The sequence below is a fragment of the Malania oleifera genome, chromosome 5, assembly GCF_029873635.1.
Source record: "Malania oleifera isolate guangnan ecotype guangnan chromosome 5, ASM2987363v1, whole genome shotgun sequence".
In the NCBI taxonomy this organism is placed as follows: Eukaryota; Viridiplantae; Streptophyta; class Magnoliopsida; order Santalales; family Ximeniaceae; genus Malania; species Malania oleifera.
The window spans coordinates 62,640,297-62,646,360 of NC_080421.1; positions in this window are offsets into that span (position 1 = coordinate 62,640,297).

Below are 6,064 nucleotides of genomic sequence, written 5' to 3' on the forward strand. Positions count from 1 at the left end.
ATCTACATACAATAGTAAAATGATGTAAGAATTTCCAAAGAACTTAACATAACAACAATGATCAGCTTCACATCTCTTGAACTCAATTCTATGCATAAAATTGTCAAATTTCTTGTACTTCTATCTTGGAGCTTGTTTTAGGCCATACAAGCTCTTTCTTAGTTTGCAAACTAGATTCTCTTGTTTCTGAACAGTGAACCCTTCTGGCTGAATAATGTAAATGTCTTCCTCCCAGTCACCATGAAGGAATGTCGTCTTCATATCTAACTGCTCAAGATGTAGGTTTTTTGTAGCCACTATTCCCAGTACCAGTCTGATTGTTGACATCTTCACAATTGGAGAAAATATTTCTGAGTAGTCAATGCCCTTCTTCTACTGGAACCCTTTGACAACTAATCTGGCCTTATAACGCTTGCTACCATCATGCTCATTCTTTATTCTGTATACCAACTTGTTGTGCAAAGCCTTCTTCCTTACTAACAATTGAGTAAGTTCCCATGTCTAATTCACTAACAAAAAATCCATCTCATCCTTCATGGCTAACTCCCACTTGTTTGAATTTTCATCTTGCATGGCTTCATCATAACACTCTGGCACACTACTATCAGTCAACATGAGATAATGTAGAGGGTGTGAATAACAGTGTGGAGGTCTAATGGTCCTAGAAGATCTACGGACTTCAGTTATAGGTGTACTCTGATCTACATGTGATTCTACATTCCCCTTATCTTCTTCACCCCTTTCCTGGACAATACTTTTAGTTAATTCATCTAAGTTGACAAACTCATGTTTCTTCTAATCTATCTCTATGACATCTAGCACTATAGTTAAAACCAATAGCCAAATTTCTCATCACCATAGCTAATGAAAAAACATATTTTAGACTTTGCATCAAGTTTACTACGAGCATCAGAATCAATATGGACATAAAAAACAGAACCAAAAACTTTTAAATTGGAAAAATTTACCTCTTTATTGCTCCAAACCTCTTCAGGAAGTTTGAACTTCATGGGAACTGAAGGTCCTCGGTTTATCAGGTAAGCTGCAGTACTAACAACATCAGTGTAGAAAGTTTTTAGTAGTCCAGCATGCAATCTCATACTCCTAGCACGCTCATTGAGAGTTCTGTTCATGCGCTCAGCCACACCATTTTGCTGTGGTGTCCAAAGAATGGTCTTCTCCATCCTGATTCCATGTGTAATACAATACTCATTAAACCATCCATCTATGTACTCTCCTCCATTGTCTGACCTTAAACATTTTGCTTTCAAACCTGTTTCTGTCTCAATCATAGTCTTCCACTTCTTAAAAGTCTCAAATACAACAGATTTACTTTTTTTTTTCAAAAAATTTTGGAATTGGTGCATTCCCGAGAGGGGGGGGGGGTGAATTGGAAATTTAAAAATGTTTTCTCTTAGGTCAAATTAACTAGCAGCAGTAATACACACTCTAGGGTCTGTCTAAGTATTTCCTAATATCACAAACAATCTACTGAGTAGATATTTAAATATATAAAGCAAACTCAGTATATAAATCAATCAGAGCAATAAATAATAACATACATGTGCAGTAAATAAAGTGCAAAAATTAAAAAGTATGCGCAAGATATGTTATCGGGGTTCGACCAATATTGCCTACGTCCCTGCCTTAAGTTGCAGCTCAAGGATTCCACTAGTTGCTCACTTCACGGGTGGAGCAACACGTTTACAATACCTTACCAAGATGGTGCACCTAGTTCTCCTAACCGAGTTTTAACCAATTTGGTGCTCTCCTAACTACGTTTGAGTAAGTCCGGGACTATTCATAGGGCTAGTCTCCCTCTTCCGACAACCCGTCGAGAATACAACAGATAATCAATAATTTTTTGTGTACAAGGAAATGCTTCTACTACAAGCAGATGTTTATAAAAATAAGTACAAATGCACACACGTATGATATGCAAATAAGCTCAAGGTGAGAATGAAATTTTCTCAAAAATAACTTTTACAATCTTTGAGTAAGGTATATATATATGTATGTATGTATGATAATGACTCAAAGATTTAACCCTAATAAAATATTTTTCTCCAAAAATATATTTCAAATGGAGTGTAGGAAAATCTAGGGTTTATGACTCAAAGATATTTTCGCAAGCACAAGTCAATGAGCCTTTGAATCTTGCAATGGATGTGCAAGATTCATAAGCAAATAATATTAACTCTCAAGAATATTTATCAAATGAAATATGTGGAAGAAATTAAAATAATACTCTCAAAATAAGATATAAGAAATATATGCAAGATGAGAGTAAAAATAATATGATTTAAAAGCAAATGCCTAATATATATAAACACTCTCTTTAGAAATTGATTTTTCAAGGTAATGTTAAAGAGAGGATGAAAAATAGGCTTAGAAAGATGAAAATATGATATGAAAATTTGAGTGAATTTTCTAACTAATCATCTTACTAATTTTGAGTTATGAGGGGGTATATATAGACTTGAGTGAAAATATGATTGTTGGGGATACAAGGGGCATTTTTGAAAACGTTTAATTATGTTTAATGAAAAATTACCTTGTTTAACCACGATAAAAAATTTGCCAACCCGAGAGGTTCGGTCAATCATATTCAAGGTTTGGTCAACTGTATTGCTATGTTTGGTTGACCGTAACACTTTTGAATTGCAGATATGGTCGACGGTTTCGAGGTGAATTTGAACCCTTTATAGGTTCGGTCGACTATGGCTAAGGTTCGGTTGACCGCTCATATGGTTTGGTCGATCGTGATCAATTTGAACTTCATAAATGGTTGGCTAAATAGTTAGGGTGTCAGACACGTGTTGCTTCAGTCGACCGAGGGCGGTGTGTTCAAAACAGAACGGTTGATCGAGCGAAATCAACATGTTGACTTCTGACCTGTTTGGTCGACCGAGGCATTTATACTACTAAGGGTTTAGTCGACCGAGGCTTAGTCTTTTCAGCTAATAACGTGTTTGGTCGACCAAGCTAGTTATTACCAGAATGGTTTAGTTGACCGGGCTATATAAAAATACAATTTAAGCCCTAATTATGACCCAAAAAATCTAACGTCCGTTGACCGAAGTTTGGTTTGGTTCCCTACGGTCAGTCTATGGTCATATTGAGCTTACATCCACATCATGCATGTTATGCATTATATAATACATACCAAATTATAAACTGAATACAATACAATGAAATTTAAATGTCTTCTTCTTGATCTTTTGCTCTTCACTTCATGCAGTATGCCAGGTATGTGTGCATTAAGATCCGTCCTGGAATCGATTTCCCTTAATCCTAATGTGTGTGCTGAAATATAAACCTGTTCACAAACTAAATACAAACATAAGATACATATGTTTTTTCAGTATCAAAATAGGGATCAAACTCAAAAAGTCAACAATCTCCCCCTTTTTGATGATGATAAGTGCATCAGAGCAAAATGGGATAAGCCTGAAAAGGTTCCCCCTAAGAATATGTATGAATTAAATTTAAGCAATATAACACACGCATATTAACGAAAGCAGATAATTCAAAATATTTGCATTTAGTTTTAGCAACAAGGCACAAATACAGACATGCATGCAACTCAGATGATTACCCCATTTAGAATATTTTTCTTAAAAAAATTCCCCTTTTGGTTAAACATTTTGCTCATAAAAATTCTCCCCCTTTTGGCATCAGCAAAAATGGCTAAGTATAGAAAAAAAATGGTCATTTAAAACAAACTTAGTGAAAGAGAACTCCCCTTTTTTGAAAAAACACACCCCTTTTTACCATTTAAGTGCAGAAAAAAATCTCTCTCTTTATCATAGATCATTTGGGCATATAAAAATTTAAATTGTTTTTAAGATATAACATTTAAGCACATAAGCAAGAAACAAAATGTAATTTATGTAAAACCATTTCTTGCTAGATAAAATTATAAATATGTATGTATATATATATATATATATATGTATATATATAAATATATATCTCCCTTATGATATTATCAAGAAGTATTGAGGGTGATGCATTCCTAAAAAAGAAACTATAAAAGAAGTCACCAGCAAGCATCAATATTCTGGTCTATCATTTAAGCACACACCAAAATATAACTAGAAAGGACAACCATATAGATCCTAAAAATTTATCAATCACATGCAAGATCATATGGCAAATTCAAAAACTATGTGCCAAGTATTATATTTTTCACTTAAGGTATTCAATAAATAAATAAATAAAATAACAATCAAGCACGTGCCACAATATGTTTCAATGCACATCTAAGCCTAAAAATATTGGTGAGCACAAACAAGATAGAAAGTTTATTTCAAGAGCTCCCCCTATCAATTTGAAATCTAGCTTAGATGAAGTAAACTTCTCATACTAGTTAGAGATTTGTTTCATTATGCCTAGTAGTATAAGCACACATCTTAAATATTTTATCATAACTATACAAGATATTGGTTGTGTTAGACCTAGGGTTAAGGGTTTTTCATTCCAGTTATGTTTTGATGACAACAACCCATTAGCAGTTCTTAAGAGTTACTAACTGTTTCCTCTAAGTCCAGCTCAGTTACACAGAACGGCTCAAAAGCAAGCAAGTTTCAAACCAGCCAAAAGCAACACATGACATGACCAGAACTCGACCACTCAAATCAAAGCATTCATTGATCCTACATAGCAAGCACATGTTCTAAGTTGAGTGTAAGAGTTAGAGAGATTGATTATGTAATCCTTTGTGTATGGTGCGACTCAAAAGAACAAGCAAGAAATGGGAAAATCACATACATATCACTAGAACACAGGCACAATCCCATATATATAACAAGTCAAGTAAAAATGCACAAGATGTCTAAAACCCTCAAAAATATTTTATTAAACCTAAGACATCTTGAAATAGATCAAAGATCATTTCTAAAATAAAGATAAGGACCTTTTTTACGTCGACACAAACATGGTTGAAATGAATTTTTGAAAAAGTAAAAGGGGCCTCGTTGATGAACACAGGGTCTCATCAACGAGAACAAAACAGACCCTCGTCGACATACACAAGGTACTTGTCAACGAGAAGATGCCGAGAACACCAAAAAAGTTCATAGCACCTTTGTCGACGAATACAAGGGATTCGGCGACAAAGTCTGCACACATTTCGTCGACGTACACAGGGTACTTGTCGATGTACACAGGGTACTTGTCGACGAAAAGAAATTGATGCCTACCAAAATTTAGAACTAGTGACTCGTCGATGAACACAGGGCTTCGTCGACAAATAAGCTAAAGGACTCGTCAATGAACGTCGGGCTGCAGGCTTCATTTAATGCGGTAGAACGACTAGTTTTCTTCTTGTCTCATATCAATAAATGGCCAACGACTCTCTAGTGCCCAGCTCGCCCCTTTGGTGTTTAAAATAGGTCTTTTGCATTAACTTCAATGTAGTGAAGCTCATTAGTTGTTGAAATCATTCATTGTGCATTTACTCTAGGGTTTCATTGTGCAACCACTTGCCCTCTTGCTCTTGCTTTTGTTTACACTCCATTGAAAAAGAGGAAATAATGTGAGGATTACATTGTGATATTCAGCTCAAGAGGAGCATTTAAGATTGTATCTACCTCTCTTCCAACTACTTGTATTGTAAGGCTCTTTGTGAGCCATTGTAAGGTGTCTTTAGGTGAGCACCATTGTAAGATATCTTTGTAAGAAACTGATTGTGTAGGCTTCTCCGCCAGAAGGAGGATCACATAGTGGATTTGGGGAATCCTTGAGTTGGTCTCAAGGTGTGGACGTAGGCGTGGTGCCAAACCACGTTAATATCGTTGTGTTAAGTTTCTTTTCTCTTCTCTCTCTTGTGTTGCTTTGCCATTACCATTTGCTTGATTTATACACTGCGATATAATACTCTTGTTCTTGTCAAGAAATTTGTGTGATTGCATAAAATCTTGCATATTCGTGAAAAACGTCTATTCATCCCCCCTCTAGACACATATCCGAGCCAACAGATTGATTCTTGCAACCAGTATAATTATCCTTATAATTCACATATGCATAAAAAAAAGTGATATTAAGGTATGATATGATGCTC